At 40.8% G+C, this 17,912-nt stretch overlaps 1 protein-coding gene across 5 annotated transcripts in view; it reads left to right on the forward strand.

Moving 5' to 3' along the window:
* The first annotated feature begins 17,474 nt into the window (after positions 1-17,474).
* CNBP (CCHC-type zinc finger nucleic acid binding protein) overlaps positions 17,475-17,912 on the forward strand; it is an 11,122-nt gene continuing 10,684 nt past the window's right edge. For 4 of the 5 annotated variants that reach the window (XM_009287076.1, XM_009287073.2, XM_009287075.2 and 1 more), the window contains exon 1: positions 17,559-17,644. The gene's annotated coding sequence lies outside the window, so the exon portion shown is untranslated. Of the gene's footprint in view, positions 17,645-17,912 lie in introns of all 5 variants that reach the window. The other variant, XM_009287074.2, reaches the window with a different exon arrangement.

Consider the following 17,912-nt stretch of genomic DNA (forward strand, 5'->3'; position numbering starts at 1 on the left):
CAGGGACAGTAAACTGGCAGGTATTTTGGTATTCAAAGATATATAGACACAGCTTTATAAAAAGTTAATAACAAAATACTTGAAGTTGTTAATTTGAAAAACAGAATTTATAATTATTTTGGAATAAAGTAACTACTAAATTATCGGTAAACATTTCTGTTAAAATTACTATACTAGTAGTAACGTACTATACTACTAGTATAGTATCCTAATATAGTATATTACTATTAGTATACTACTAATGCTAGTATAGCTTGTGCTCTGGGAGGGTACTAGAAAAGGAAGGTTGGCAAGGATGGATAACCAGGAAGATGGATAACCAGGAATTGGGGGTGGCTCGTTTGAGGCAGGGACAAGGAGAGAAGCTCCAGAGGACAGCCCAGAGGAATAAGACTTGCAGATCTGAGAGGTGGTCCAGAAACTACATTTCTAAACTGAGTGTCACTTTGCATCCTCTGGTGGTGGACAAGTGGCTGAAAAGCTGGTTGCACAGGAGATACTGAGCATCTGTGTCTTTGCCCCACTGCAGTGGTGTGGCATCCGTTAGTAGTGGTGGGCCATGCTGGCCTTCCTAACCTTCTCTGCCCATCCAGATACTGAAGATGGAAATACAAACTGGTGTGACTGGTGGGTGGGGTAAGCTATGCTTCTCACAAACAATAGCTGCCTAAGGCTTCAATGGAAGCATAGCTAAATTATATAAAATAGATTCCTGCCTTTATTTGGTCCTTGCCTGATTGATTACCTGACATAACTGAGCAACCATTAGGTGATTTTCAACATGCTTAGGGGAGGCTTGAAGTTGCCATAAGGATCTCAGTCCTGCATTCCCAGATTAATGTGATTGTTGTGATTGCTTTACTGACACTATTGTAAAGTTTTCTCATTTGAAATTTTGCCTAAAAAGGCTTGGTGCTAGATGAATCCTCTATTTTCTTGCTCCACTCTGCCAGGATAAAGCTGTCTCTTAGATTCAGTTACAGCATTTGCCTATTGCATATTGTACGCATTTCAAAGTGCAAGCTGAAAGCTGGCATCTCTCAATTTCTTCTCATTAGAGATGCAACAATCCTATCTTGTTAGGATACACCTCTTCTATGAGAGCACCAGGACTGGGGAATGTAATACAGTTTATCTAGAGGCAGGGAGGTTCAGGACACGGGAAGCGAAGAGGAAAAGCACCACATAACACTTGTGCAGCGGGGAGGAAGTCCTTCTGTGCCCCTAAGTCTGGGGTTAGCGTCTCAGGTCATCCACAAAAAGGTATTTGGGGAAAAGACAAAGGTGGTGGCACAGGAAGCAGTTCTCAAGGAGAGGGCGGGACTAACCCATAAAATTCCCCCCTTTGACATGCCAGCGGTACACACTAGCAACTCATCTGCCTTGCCTTACTTACAATAGTGAGGCAGCTCGTGGCAGAGGCAGAAGCTGTGTGACTAAGAGGGCACCTGGGGTAGCTGGGACCTCCCGTGCCAAACAGGGGACATCCCACACCCCTGAGCAACTGTGTCCCCAACCCCGTGTGGGACAATACGGGCATTAATGGGAGGGGCTACATTATGAGCTATGCTAATAAGTCAGCACTTAGCTGTAGTTTATTTCCTATGCTGCTAAAATCTGATGTAAATTAGAAGTGAACACTCAGTGAAGAGTAGCCTGGATTTTCTTCAGTTGCTTGGTTCTCAAAATGCTGACCAGAGTTGGCCAGTATTAAGGACTTTCAAGGTCATTGATGCTCTTTAGAAACATCACCAGATCAGGTTGAACAGTGTGCTGCACAGGTCAGGAGTAGAGCAGAGTCATCTTCCAGAAGCCCAAGCAGTCAGCAAAATTCACTGCACTAATCAAGCTGAGCATTGCATTGGTTAATGCAAAATAATCAACACAGGATAAAGTGTTTCTGTTTTGCAGCAGGGTTGCTGGAATAATCAGAGTTCTGAAATCATTATTACTCAAGATTTCTTCCAAGTCTATTTTCAGTTACGTTGTCACCAAATTTTGGATTTTCTGAACTTTGGGGGATCTGTAAACAACTTCAGTCTAACAAGGGAGCCAGAACACGAGTGCAGTAACACAGCCAAGGTCCAGCCCCATGGTAACCAACCAAGGCGAGCAGGCCAGACCCAAAGATAGTAACTAGGTTTAACCATGAGTCCAGATCATCCCACAAATTCACAATGATGAGACAGGGCCAACAGGTCAGTCCATGAGTCAGAGCCAGGGTCAGGTCTCCTAAGAGTATAGTCCAGTGATTGCTGGTCAGGTCTATAGTTAAGAGACATATCCAAGCTGGGAGGCCAATCCAGAGGTCAGGATCAATGGTGTCCATGGCCAGGTACCGTTGTGGCTGAGCAGCAGTCCTGCAGCATAGCTTGGGCCAGGACTGAAGGCCCAGGGCTGTACTTAAGTGGAGCTCCTGGGCCCATGTGCAGGGCCTGTGGGTGGAGGCACCAGGCGAGGCTGGTCAAGGCCAGTAAGGCCTACTGGTGTCCTCAGGGCCCCGAGACCCAGTGTGAAGAGTGTAGGCGACTTCTGGCAATGCCCTCAAAGAAGATGCATAGAGAAGAATAAAGAATCCGCATGGGGAAGATAACTGGCTGGGACGCCACGGAGTCTGCAAAGATAAAGTGTGTATTGGCAAAACTTCTCGTAGCACATTTTGGAGAGGCACGGTCAAGAGAGAGAGAGTTTATGCTTGTTAAATATGTAGGAAGTCAGTTTGGCTGCGATCTGCTCAGGTTTCTGAAAACACTGGGCTTCCATTAGGCAGAACCAGTATTTGCCTGGTCACCCAGTGGTGACTCATTGTAGGATTCAGCCCCGAGAGAAGGAGAGAGGGACACTGAATTCAAAGTGATCCTGAGTTCCCTTTGTCACAGTTATTCCCATTGCTTATTAAATTGAACTGTAGGGTGGGAAAGGACTTCAAGAGAACAGCTAGGCAAAGGATGAAGCATGTCTTCCATACTGAAGGCCAAATAGGTCTTTGATGACCCATAGTAACAAATTCTTACTGTCATTCAGTAACAAGATGGAAAAAAATCATGTGGCTATTTAGCTTTATGCTGGAGTGGTACATCTGGCTTCATAGCTCAGGCTTCTCCTCTCTGATCTTCGTTATTCTTCTGTGTTCAGGAACAGTGAAGTGACAAGTGTCAGGCAAGGAAAGGTAAGAGTGCAGAAGTTATACTTGCTGAACAGCAGTGGTGTAAGGTATTCATTGACTGGACATAATGAAAATTGGACAAAACTATTGCAAAGTTCATCTTTTTTACATGTATTAATTCAACCCACTGACACAGACGTTTTGGACATCCTGCTCACATGGTTTGCATTAAAGCATTATGAAATCCCAAATTCTAGTGCCAGATGGTTTTGGATTACTTTGCTTGTATAAAGGGTTTAATTTGGGTGCATGGAAAATGTAAAATATTCTGGTAATAGCTTTAGCAGGACTACATAGTCTGCATTTGCTTTATTCATCAAGTGTGCTATCTGCCTTCTACATGTTATATTCCGAGTCATGATAAAACTTCAAAACATGAATTCAAATTTACTGACTTCCCAGAACAGACTATGCTCTGCAAAATGCTTAAAGGGATTGACGTAAAAGGAAATATTCCTAAAGACCCACTATGCTGAGAAACCACACGGTGAATAAAAATAGCCCTCTCTTTCCAAATACATGCCTCCTAAGAATGCATTGAGCCTGGTCCTGAATGTGAAGCAAGAAAAGAGAGAATGGGTAAAGGTCAAGCATACAGCTGTTGTTCCTGCCAGTAAGCATTTTGCTTGCTTTACTTGATGAGCTGAACGAGCCTTTTAGCTACTATTAACAGGGATCACATTTTTCAGATGATCTTTTCTTGGTGCAACAGATGAGCACCAGGAGTATAAATATGGAGTTGAAATTAGATCTGCTGGAATTCACACATCCTGTTCTACATGATATGAACAGGGTGAAATGGCCCTTGCACTTTCTGAATTTCATCCTGCATGGACCACCGTCACATCACGTACTGTGTGGCTTCTGCCTTGTCATTATTCAAATATAGAATTACTTCCCTGATCCAGTCACACTCCCAAGTGCAAGTGCAAAATGTTGACCTGGTTAAACCAGTAGCTTTCTAGGATGTAGTAATAAAAATAAGCTGGACTGTAGTTTAGGAGAACACTTTAAAGTTAATTCTTTAACTGGATGTGATTTTAGTTTGTTTGTTTAAACTTACTCTAGATGGGGAAGCCAGTGACTAGCTAGAGACAGTCTTTATCTCAGTATCCTCTTTTCTAGTTTTTCAGAAAGAAATTTCTTACTTTCAGGGGCAGCACAAAAGTAAGGGCATGACATATGAACAGTGATCTTGTTCTCAGAGGCATAAAGGGAGGTAGGCTGGTTTGTACAGAGGGATTCCCCTGGCTCTGCTCAACCACTTCTAGCAGATTTCACTCCCCCATTTTCCACAAGTATTGTTTTCCTGAGTTTCAGTGTAAAGCCCGGAAAAGAGAGGCATCAAATAGAAAAACAAAACAGGAGTTTCAGATTTGATTTTGACAGGTTTAGTATTGCCAAGGAGTCTGTGTTTCCAGTTGTATTGCAATAAATAGACAGAAAATCATTGACTTGCATTACATTTGATCAGTCTCCAAGTACTCTAGAATAATTACTTGGGAGTCATTTTTCTATCAAGTTATTCTCTAAGAAGAAAGTGAAACAAAGTGAAACTTAGGAGTCTTGCAAGCTGTCATCAAAACCTGTGAGCTCCACATGAGATCTACATAGAACGGTGGACAGTTACAAGATTATGGAGGAATCATGACTCTGTGAACACCAATCTCTATTACATAGTCTCAGGTGAGTTTCCTCAGCTGTATCACCTTACCAATGCAACTCAAAGTAGCTGCTGATGTCAGCTAAGACTGTACTAAGACCTAGAATTTTTTAGAAAGGTGGAGGTGGGGAGGAGTAAGAATAATATCAACAAGTACGTCAGGCAATAACGAGGTACCATGATCTTGCTGAGGTCAGCATCACACCCAAGACTCAGAAAGGCTGACTGCAATGGATTAAGTCATAACCTTAGAGCTGAGTATGTGCTGATTGGTTTGCACAACTTCTCTCTAAGTTATGGGGTGGGGTAAATTCCAGAAAGGACTTTTTAGAATTAAAGAGTCAGTAGACTCTAACGGTAGGATGGGGAAATACGTGAAGCAGATACAAAGCTTAACATTGCCTTTAGATGTAGGCAATGCATCTAAATGTTTTTTTAGGATCTGTATTAGTAGAAAGTGTACTTGAGCAACCTCTGTTTCAGATGAATGATTAGCATGGAGACACTTGCGTGAGCCCTTTGTTACACTCTTTAAAACCTTGTTTAGCCTATGCTGTATAAATGATACACTTTTTAAAACTGGAAAGACAGAAATTTCCCTGTCTTCCTCACTTTGTCATCTCTCCCACTGGCTCCCCTATCTATCTAGAGGTAGTCCAAAGAGGGATAGAGTACCATGTATTATTTACCAGTGTTTTCCTCTGGAAGACTCTGTGGTGGGTTGCTTGTGACTCTACCAAATTTTAATCATTTTCATACATTTTTCAAGATGAATGTCTTCCCCCATCTGGTTAGACAGACACTCATTTTACATTGGGACAACTTAATAGAACTGAGTCAACAATTTCCAAGGATGACCCTTGGCTTAGAAGAAGTTCCTGTCACCTCTTTTCTGATAACTCCAGTGCTCCCACACTTCAGGGTCAGGACTTGCCTACAACTGTGGTCATTCCTCAATTCTGAGTGTCTCAAATACAGAACATTTGAAAATGAAGCATATACACTTAGTCACCACCTGTGAAAAGTTTAGTTTATGTGACCTGTCTGGTATCACACAGGTGATCTGTGACACAAACATGGATAGAATTCAGTTACCCAGGACAATGCTCAGTTCTCTGAGCCATGAAATTGTCCTTTCCCTTTCCTGTAGTCTCCTGTCACCTTGTGCATCTCCCAGCTTTTCCAACAAGGTAAACGTTCCATTAGCATGCAACCCTGATTCACTCCAAGGAGGCTGGGAAAAAATAGCACTGAATTATTTCACTAAAGGCTATTGTAATTCTGTCCACAAGATTCCTAAATTAAGGTTGTATAAGCAGACTTAACTCTAGCATGTCCCAATTTCGGAGTGCCTGGTCTGCAACCTTTTGCATGTATTCTAATAACTGTGTTTGTTTTCTGGATGAATTTTGTCTAGAAATTCACATGCATCATCAACATTCTGCAGTTACTGTTTCTAGCAGTCTCAGTGCTCAGATAGGCAGGCCTGAAGAATTAACAATTATATTCACCAATACTAATGGACTGGCCAAAAGGCACTTTCCTGTCTTAGTAGAGGGAGGTTTCATTTCATTAAATGAAAATTTAATGGAAGAGCCCACTCAGACCTTCCCTTTATACATGTACAAGGGGAAGAGACTTCTGTGTCCACCAGATGAGGAATGAGGAGCTGTTTGATTAACATGCCTCCCTGTTCTTCCTTCAAATTGAAAACCTGTCCAGACTTGCTGGAATCATGACCTTTAGGGAGCACAGATTCTCAACTCCATGCAGAAACAGTCTGGCTATCAGTCATGGTATTGCTAAAAGACTTCAGTCATCAGGACCATCTACAACACAACTTGCAGATGTACAAAGAGTAAGTTACAGTCAGCAATACAATGGAGGTCCTGCATTTCAGGTCTCTATTTCAAACCAAATGCACGGAGCTTTTAATTACTCATGTAGGCTGGCAGGAGTTTCATGACCACAAACCTGTTCATCAAGTTGACTAATTAACGTATTTGATTCTGAATGTTCCAGTGTTAACGTTAGTCACTGTATGAACGTTTGTAACAATAGAAGGATCAGGCAACACCCAAGGTCATTCCCAACTCAAAATGTGAAAATATATTCTTGATGTACTTTCCATTTGCTATTGCTTTTCTCACTTTTCCCACTTTGAAGCTGACTGAGACCTGCTTCCAGGAAAATGACCATGACCCTAACAGATAATGTGTTTCATCCCGGTACACACTAAAGACAAAAACGTGATAATTTTTGAAAAATAATGTCTTCTTTCTTCAAAGGCAGAAATGAGTTAATTCTATTTATTCTTCAGTTTTCAGGGGTATCTGATTTTTCTCTTAATTTCATATACAACCTCCTTTTTCCTATCTTTTGCTAAATACCAGTATTGTGCCATTTTCAGGCTCACGTGGATAAAACATCCTTCTAGATGACTCATTTTATTAGTATGACCAACGTTGGAGATGGAAGTTTATGATATAATTATGACTAGACTTTCAGTTGCCTGAATCTTAAAGGACGAATTTTTTTAAAGAAGACTTTACTATGAAGTGTACCTATTAAAGCTGGTGATAATACTAATAATCTGAGGCTAAGATGAGTTCTTGCATATTTAATTACTATAATATGATATTATCAAGTAGGATGCCAGTGAGGCAAAACAAACCATACTTTTGAGCAAAGACAGGCTTTTTACTCCATTTTATTGAATAACGAATGCTGTAAACAAATACCATTTCTGCATCATTCTCTTAGGTGACTCTATCTACTTTTATAGCATTTATATAAATTACGAAACAGTCATCATATGTAGTATATCTTGTACCATCAACTTGGAATTAGAGATGTCTTGAAAACCAAGTGTCTGCAGTTCTGAAGTCCGCATGCACAATTTGATGGAATTTGCCAAATATACCAGTGATATTTAATCACTCACATAGTTGATTGGGAATCCCCTTTTGGAGTATAAATGAACACTTTATTACACCCATCTGTATCTGACATTGAAAAAGAAACTTTGCTGACAGCTCTCTTAAAAAATACATTATAGGTGGTGTATTCCTGCTTTTTACTGTTCTTGTAAACTCTTCCTAAAAGAACTAGAATCAAAATACTGGCCAAATTGAATTAACAGAGCTTTTAAGCAGATCCTGTTTTCTACCCAAGAGACTATACTTCAGCAGTGATCCTGTTTATCTTCTTCCATTCCCAAGATGTTGTAAAGTTGGGCTAATAGTCGTGAACCACTGGGGAAAAAAATGCCTTAAAACTGTGAAGTCTCATTGCTCATGTAGTGGGGTAAGAAATTCAAACAGCATTTCCACATGTTCTGAAAGACTTGGATTTATTCTGACTCCGCCATCAGTCTTAAGACTAAGATCTTCAAAAAATCACTATTTTCTATTAAAAAGTCATCTAGTATTTAACCCATACTTCAGGCAGACTTGTTCCTGCTCTTTTCCAAATGGATATCTCTTTTTATGGGGCACTGTTTTCTTTCCCTCGCTATGAATGAGCTCTCCTTGAGCAGCAGACTGGATAACGACTCTTCACTTCTGTTCTTATAATGCAGCTCAGTCAAGCTACAGAACATGCAAGAAGTAACATCTTTCTTTTTAATTGTTTGTTTCTGCCAGTTTGGGATATAACAGTGCTTAATCCTGTAATTTTAATAATAGTATTTTTCCATTATGAGCCATGTAAGCCGCTTTTCTGAAGTAAAGGTCTCATGATACATTGTCCTGTTGTGGCATTGACAAAAGCAAGATAGGAGTTTTGTTACAGATCACAACCTATGTGCGATACTTGGGACAAGAATCTTCTGCACTCTGTGTAGTTCTGAAGTCATACAAAATGTCTAAGTGGGTTTTCCAGCCACTCCAGAGAGACCACATGGGAAGAAAAAACATTGAGGAAACAAAATCTCACTGCATACAACATTACAAAATAGAAATAACCAGCTTCTTTAAAGGCCTGATGCTTGGAAACCTACCTCAGTTTCCACTGAATACAGGTTTAAGGAATTCCAGTGTTAGGTGTGCATATAATGGAGGCTGATGAGATAAACCTATGAAAATCCAGGACTGTCCTTCTCAATGTGCTATGTTGACACAGCCCCTGGTCTAAAAAATGCTATGCCGGCTGCACTAAGAGTCTCTTAGCTTTCACACATGCACATACCCACTTAAGAGACGTCCAAACACCCTGAGATTATGAAAGGCCAGAGTGATGGTAGTGTGTGTTCAACCTATGTGTATCACAGGAACAGAACTGAAGTTCTTAATTGTATCATCACGTTTCATTTTATCCCACAGGACCCCTGCTTCTCCCCAGGCAATGTAAGAGCAACATGTATTCTGCAACATACGGCTCCTGTCTAGACTTTATTTGCTATACACTAGTACATCTCCACCAACCCTTCTGCACCTGTGTCCCTACACACACCCCCAATGCCTAACTGTGACTCCAAACAGTTTTCCAGTTGAGTAGTAGAATTGGATGTATTTAGCGTGAGAAGGAAGGTCTTTTAAGAAGACAGTGCACTGGCAAACGTATTTTGAAAGGTCAAATGTTAAATGGAAGCCCTTTCTGCATTCATACCAAAGACAAGTTTACGTGAAAGTATTAAGGTAAACTGTATGTTTCAGAGAGCGCTGTTCCTAGATTCCCTAAGACTAATGCACCACAAGATTTTATGAATAATCAATTCAAAAAGCTGAAAAACAGAAGAAAAATAATCATTTATACAGAGCAGATCACACCTATTGTGAATTATGAACTATGAATTTATATAGCAAGTGCTATATAAATTGTGCTCACAAGTAAATCCTTTTCTGAAACTCAAGACTTAGGTAGCTATCTACTAAGTTAAATTTTACATGTTAATGAGAAGCAGCCTAGGAAATTAAGATAGTTCCTTCCTAAGTAAAAGTCTTGCTTAAAACAGTGAAATGCACTCAGAAGAAATGAAAACAGCACTGACCACAGTGCGGAAGTAATGCAGAACACATCCTGAGCTGAGCCTTTATGAGTAGCTTCCACAGGGCCTGGCTTACAAAGGTGGCTTTAAGTCAGCATTACACTCTGAATTTAGGGATGCAGGGCCATTTGCCTGCGTTCTAACAGCCAGCAAACCCCGGGACCTCTATATGGTTTTACAATGTCCGCTTGCATTTCGGGGACTGAAATCCTTAAAACAACTTGAGAATATCCCAACAGGAGAAGAGCAGAACCTGGCCGTATGCGTTGAGAAGAAGAAAAAGATGCTTCATGTTTTTAGGATGATGTCACTTACTAAAAGCTTGCATTGAAGCTGACGATTTTTTTCTATTTGGTTGAAGCACACAATTAGATCTGTAAATTTAGCTTTGTTGTTACAAACAGCTGGAAGATTATATTCTTATACAATTATGAGGAGAATATTGTTTCATTTCTATCTAATTCATATGGAATTGACATGAAAACAGTGGAAGTCAGGACGACTTGTAAGAGTTTTTACCTGTAAATCTTCACGTTTACAATTCAAACACTATGTTTGCACTGCTGGTAAACCCTGCAGTATCTGGGCTTTTTTTAACCTTTAACATTGCCTCACCTGTATTATTGCTCTAACTTCTAGCTTATGACATAATTAAAGCAACTCTATTAACTCAGCCCTGCAGAATATCTAACATACACGTCTTTATCATAACTTTTAATTCTGATATGTGTGCTCTGATGCTTTTTTCTACCTTCAAGCCAAGCACCTTTTTATGACCTTTTACTCATCCTCAGCTTGTAGTTTCTCATGCAATTAAAGTGAGACATGCCTATTTTTAGCACATGAAAATATTCTAGGAACTACAGAACTGTTTGTCATCTCTGTTGGTAGAGCTGATTGTTTTCATTTGTTAGTTGGTTGAAATTCCGATGGAATTCAGTTATCTTTTTGTTGTTGATAATGTTTACATTTTTTTAGATAATTTCTGCCTTGACTGTGAGTTATTCACGCTGCTCCTTCCTGCCAGGCATACCCCCTAAACCTCACTTTGCACAGCTTTAAGTGAACATCTTTTTTAATCATCGTTTGGTTATCAAGAGAGTACTTGTGATAATTATGTTTGTACTTCTACTTAATATTTAATGAAGCTGAAAGAATGCTGTCATTTTTATATCCACATTTCAAGAAGAGGTGGCATAACTTCATTTAGCTCGCTCTCATATATGCTCTCCACTATTTCAGGTAAAACACCGCACTGGAAAAAACAATAAAGCAGATAAATCTCTGTAATATTAACACAAACTTTTTTCCCATTAGATATCTATCTTTCTACATAGAATTTATGTCTGAAAGGAATGTGGCTATAATATATTCCATTAAATTATCATGCTCCTAAATCTTTCTTGGCAAAGATTGTGATAAGGTGAAACAACTCAATTCCTTGCTTCACAGATTATTCCAGTAATAATGTGGAGGGGAAAAAAAAGCTCTACTCATTATTTCAGTAATGAGATGTAGGGAAGAAAAAAAATTTTAATCCCTTTTGCTTTGGCAGGCTACAAACAGGACACCAAATGGGATATATTTAATAAATAAACACTGCAAAGTCTCTGATCCACCTACAGCCAAGTCCTTACTCAGCCTCCTCTTACTGAAATCATTTGGAGTCTAGTCAAGTACAGATAAAGACCTAATTTCATTTTTGGATCCAAGCTGAGTATTGCTGCATCCAAACTAGGTTAGGAACCTGATACCGGGGAGAGGTGGGAGTGTGAAAGGACAAAGCAGCTTTGCTTTTGTACTTCTCTTCTAGGCTCTAGCTGTCTTGCAGTCAAGTCAAGTTAGAACAGTCTATTTTCTCTGCTTACATATCTGGATATCTCTGGGCTACCACTGCACTCTTGACGTACTATTTCTTTCCCCAGAGTTAACTGGAATAGTCATGTGGGGATGCCCTCTAAACAAGGTAAAATCTCTGGTGTCCAGTTACAGTTGCTTGACAGCAAACACATGCTGATACAAGATAGGTTGATTACGAATCTCAAATGTGGACTTCATAACCCATTCTACAGTTCAGTACGATTGCCTAGCAAAGAAAAGTTTTAGCTCTTGGATCTGATACTCCTCTGAAGTCACAGATCAGGAGGCACCCTGTTGAAGTAAACAGAATTGCACAAGCATTCAACTGATACACACATCATGGAAGACTCCAACTCATACAGTCCAATCATGTTAAATTAATAATTAATATTTTTAGTTGTATTTGGAATAAAACACTACGTAGAGATATTCTGTCACTGGTTCCTAGTCAGCAAAACTTAAATTTTGGAATCACTTGTGTAAATCACCGGGAGAAGTGAGAAAAGCATTTGAAAGCAAGCAAGCAAGCAAGCACCCGGGGCTACAGATTGACTGCAGCAGATGCCTGAGGATCCGACAGCTGGTAATATACTTTAGTGTGCTTCAGTGCATTCCCGGGTACAATCAAGGGTACCTCTTGACCTTGGTTTTACATTGTAATGTTTTAACCTTAGGGCACTGCACAAAAATAGAAGCAGCAGCACTACAACATCTGACCCTTTAGTTGAATATCGCATTTTAGAGGGATACCAGAACTCCATCAAGACTGTGTACACGTAAACATCTGCTATTATTATCATGGTATAGTGCCTAAGCTACTTTACACTTCAGGTTATACAGGTTATTCTTCAATCTTTTTTATGTGTGTGGTCTTACAGACATCCTTCAGCGAGGACTGCTCCTTCATGCACTATATAGTTCTCTGAAGTGTCATACAGACCATCAAATATTAGTGTAATTTTTAACACTGTAGTCAGCTTAACAGGCGTAACAATTGGCTCAGTGGTACAACTGCCAGTGTGATAAAAGCAAATGATAGCTTGAAGATGGACATAGCGCAAAATATTAAAGTATACTTAGCAGCTGGGACCCAACAGGTTATTCCATAGATGGTTGTAAAAATAAGAGAAGAACAGCAAAAAGAGGTTTGGGTGTTTTTTTCATGTCAAAGAACATGCTTTAGAGAATATTTTATTGAGACATTTTCTCACTGTATCTCAGTCTGGTACACTGGCCATTGGTTATGTTGGATATGACCTCATGGTGCCTTCATATGCAGGCTGTATCTTCCCATTTTCATGTGACACCGATCTGCTGCTTCAGGCATTTGCCCTAATTGAGTCCTGAAGATTTCTGCCCTCCTTCATACCATGTAAGCTCTAGCTTTTTATTCCACAGGACATTCTCAATAACCGATTTCATGTAATCTATAAACTTTGTTGCACACTTAGAAAACCTGTCTGGCTAATGAAGTCATCTGTATCATCAGTGAAAAATCAATGGAGTAACTCACTTAAAAATACATTAAATCTTAAAGACACAGCAGAGTCACTACGCACATTTAATAATGTCAGGGCCATGAGTGTACTAATAGACTTGAATTGCTTTGACCAGCTTTTCCTGGTGCTTCCACCCACAGCTCTGCCCATGGGCCCATCTCAGCCCTGGGCCCTCAGCCGCTGCCTGAGCTATGCTGTGGGGGTGCTGGTCTCCAGCTCCATGTTCAGCTGTGGTACAGCCATGTCTATGCCTGGCCATGGACCTCTTTGATCTGAGCCCGACCTTCCTGGCTTGATCTCAGCCCTGCCTTGCCACCATGGACTTGCCTGGCAATCACCAAACTGCACTTCACTCTGTTTACTGCCACTGGACCTGACCCTGATCTGCAAATTGACCTCCTGGCATCACCTCAGACCTGCCTCCTCATTATGAGCTTGTCTGATGACCCGGACTCCTGGTTGACCCCAGCTGCCATCCCTGGGCTTGCCCTGCCTGGGTGCTGTGGGGCTGGGCCCTGCCACCTTGGTATCATGTTTGGTTCCTGGCTCCTTGCCCCCTGGGGAGCAGCTGGCCCTTACTGGTCCCTGCCAAATAATATATGCATTGCTGCATATATTCATGTATCTCTAAAAAGTATTTAGAGAGCGTATTGTAGTTTTCCAGACATATTTAAGGGTTTTATTCTCTTAAGAGAAATAGAAGAATGATTGATTGTCTAGCTGGACCCCTTAGTTAGCAAATGAAGTTCTTTTTGCCTGACTCTAAATGTGGATATCTGTGCAACAGTCATGAGCTAACTAATCATTCTTGTATTATTATATACATTAAATCAGTAATTATTTGATAGCTCATCAGCTAATTATACTAAATCAAAATGAACTAAGCATCTGGAATCAGTCAGTATGATTGCTTCTCTTCAACCAGAATAATTTTACCCTAGAAGACTGTATGTAGCTAATTTAGAATAGACATACTCTCAAAAAAAAAGGATATATGAGCCTATGAAATAATTCAGCCATGAAGCTTGACTATAAATATGAATATTTTATAAAAGAAGCAGACAGATCTTTCCTCTTATCTGTTGCATCATTCAGGGGATCATGCCTTCTATATTTCAAAAGTCTCTTAAGATCACCACTGAAGCTTCCTACACTGCCATTTGTATGAACAAATATTAACCAGAGTCAGTCTTTCCTTTCTCAGTACACCAACTGATTTCACTGGGTGTTTTATCCAGCCTCTTTTGAAAACAGTTGACCATGACTTTTTTAAACAAATAAATATATAGAGCTGACTAAAGACTCACTTTGTTTCTTTCAGCAACAGATGATTCTCTTTTTGCAGAAGTAATCTTGATGGACGTTGCTGACCCACTGGGCTTAAACCAGGTAAAATACGCTTCTCTTATGCGACACTGTAATACAGAATGTCACCAGGAATCTATTGATCTTAGAGGGATAATGTCACTTGCCAATCTTTAAAAACAAATACTTTCCCCCTTTGTTATTCTTATGCCATTGGAATTAAATTTACTGCAGAGGCTAGGGCAAAGCATTCAGGGGCAGCGCTGTGCAAAGATGGGTGTGTATTCCTGCTCTGCTATGGCCTCCTGTCAGGGGAAATGAATGGTTGGGGATGGGGGAAGGAATGGGCGACAGCTACTGCTTGTTCTGAAACTACTGCTAACAAGTTGTTTTCAACTAAACCATACTCCAAAAGCAGTTTCTCTTTTGAATACTTACAATCCATAGCGATTGTTTTAGGTCTCCTTGGTTTTGAAAAATCCCACACACAAAATGAAGTAAGATTTACTTTAACAATAAAAATATGTGGCTGAGAAGCAATGACAATTGCCCAGCAACTGAAACAGTTTTCTACCCACATGTCCAACCACTCAGAGGAAAACAATGCAAGAACATTGGTTGCAAAATTTGATTTGTTGTTTTATTTGGTCTTAAAATTATTTGGCTCTTCATCCAACACTTCTAAGAACTGTCTGCATTAGGAAAGATATATTGCTGAAACAATAGATTACCTTCAACTATTACTGTACTTGAGCTCCTTTGAACACTGTTATTCATAAATTGTTCTTGAGGCTTGGAATTTTTGGGGCAGAGCTAACACAACAGATAAGTCTGGAACTGACATAAAATTGTCTTCTCCTTGCGCATAAGAAATTTAAAGACTTTGTACTTCTACCTTGTTTTCTGTCTACTTTGTTTTCTATAGGAACTACTAACTGAGCCAGGAACAGATGTCATGCCTCTCACTTTTGTTCTTTAACTGCAAGACTGTGCTTTGCCTAAATATCAAAGAGAAACCTGCAAAACAAGAATTGCAAGCTTTATTAAGATATAACAAGCCAAATTAATTCTTGAGGTAAGTACACAAACCAAACGCTGTTAGAAGACTCTCTTATCTGCTGGGGGAAAATTTCATCCATTATAATGAAACATAGCTAAAAATATCCTGTATTATAAGAACACTGAACTGTATTTGAGGCAGTACACTTAGAGAGGATGATTAATTGATTTGTCACCAGCAGAAACACTTCTTGAGGAATGCCTTTTCACTCACAGTTGCACTCTATTTCCATTTCAACTAAGGGAGAGTCCAGGATATTATTTGAAGTTCCTTCAAATAAAGTAAAGAGTTTTCATTTGTTCAGGGGAATTTACTGGCTTTATCAGTTACAAAAACTTTCTATGACAGTAAGTCTACAGATTGCCACCAAGATTAAGCTTGGAGTTTCCTAGCCTCATGGACAGTACCAGAAATACAACCAAGCAAAACACAAGAAAAAGTTAGAAAAGTTGTATTAGGATTGTTTTGTCAGTCTGAAATTCCTGAGTGCTGTTACAGAGACTCATACAGAAGCCAGGTTCTAGTATTTAAAAAAAAAAGTAAAGATTTGATGAAAAATTTGAGGATATATGATTTTCTCCCTGCATTCTTTCTTAGTGACATGGATCTGTTGTTTGTTTGGTTTTTTTAATGCAGTGTAGGCACACTCGTGATTTAGAAGCTCTGAGTACTTCCTTAGCAACACACATTATTTTTCTTCCCTTTATCACCTGAAAACAGTAGTAATTAAAACTAAATGTACAACTATTTGTGAACAGGATTGTAATGTATCCAAGGAAACCAAAGGCCATGAAAATTATGCTGAACTATGACAGTAGAGATGAAAAAAATAATTAATGGGAAGAAATGTTATTATAAGTTCAAAGCTTGTTGGCAATGTTGATGTTTTTACATTGCTGTAAAACAAATACCAGAATGAGAGCTGGCAAAAGTTTTAGTAAGGCACTATAGCATAACATGCAGAGATAGGCCTGAAAGGCTCATCCCCTTTTCGAACCTCGATGCTGATGCAATCCAGCCTGGTTTAGTTCTGTAGAAAATACAGCATACTATAAAACACACAACACAGACATGCAAATACAGCACACAAAATACAAATAAAACCAAGTAAAGTCCATCTTCAATGAACTGCACTTAACAGGGAGGAAAAGACATACGTTATTACTCATATTCTAATAAAAGAAACCTAACTATAGTGCTATAATACTGGATTTACAGCTTGAGGAAAGGTCAATCCAAAGTGTCTCCACGATCAGCCTCACACCGACATTTTACTCCCGAGTCCCAGGGCCCGGTGGGGCTTTCTTGCCCTTGTGACCAACGGGCAGGAAGGAAAAGCATTTCAACATAGAGTTGAAATGGTGGAATTTTAAACAAAACGATGGTGACCAAATGAACGGAGTAATTGTGGATATTGCCGGTGTATTGTACTTCCTAGGACATTCACATAGAAGTCATTTTGGTGCAATACTTAGTCGCTAATTCATTTACAAAGTTCCTAGGCAAAAGGGAGAGGGTTTATGTAAAAATCCTCATAGCTGAGTACTAAACTAAGTAGTAATATTATTTATGAGATTTGTGTAAAACACAGATTCTGAGAGTAAATTTTGTTCAGTAATTCCAGAAACATTTTCCTTCTTGTGTCTTTTGGCTGCAATGTGAAGGTATCAGAAGCCTTGTTAACTGGTGTCCCCAGCAGCACTAATGAAGTTATAGGAGTCTGGTAAAAATTGATGGCGAGTTCGTGACAGCCACCACCAAACGCCAGCTCGACCCATCCCCGTGTCCACCATTTCCTAGTGCTACCGGCAGGAGGGGAGCCCAGCCCTCCTGTCAAGATGGCTGCCGCTTCTCCGGCCCATTGGCGTACGGAGGCGAGGCCGCCGCCGCGGGCGGGGCGCAGCCCGGCGCGCGCCCAGGTGCTTCCCGCCGTGCCCCCTGCCCTTTTCTCCTCAGCGCCTCAGGGCTGTCCCGGCAGCCGGCGCGGCACCGCCGAGTTGTGCCGAGAGCCTTAGCGCGGTACCGGCGGCACAGGTGCCTTAGACGGTGTCCACGGCAGGGCAGCGCGGGGAGCGGGAAGGAGGCTGGGAAAGCCCCGGCGTCGGTGGGTGAAGAAGGCCGCTCGGGGACGGGGGGTGGCGGCGAGTCCGGTGCAAGTCTCGGGCGTGCGGCGACACGCGGGGTACCGAGAGGCAACCCCGAGGCGAGGGCCACGCGGCGTGTCCGCCAAGCAGCCTGCGGGTTGCCCGGTTCGGCGTGGGGAGCAAAGGCGGGACAGAGGAGCGGGGGACGAGCTCATCTCCTCGGACTAACATGGAGGAGGCTGAGCGGGAGCAGGCAGGGTAACGAAAGACGGGGAGGAGAGGCGGGCA

The sequence above is a fragment of the Aptenodytes forsteri genome, unplaced genomic scaffold (assembly GCF_000699145.1).
Source record: "Aptenodytes forsteri isolate BGI_AS27 unplaced genomic scaffold, ASM69914v1 Scaffold105, whole genome shotgun sequence".
NCBI lineage: Eukaryota > Metazoa > Chordata > Aves > Sphenisciformes > Spheniscidae > Aptenodytes > Aptenodytes forsteri.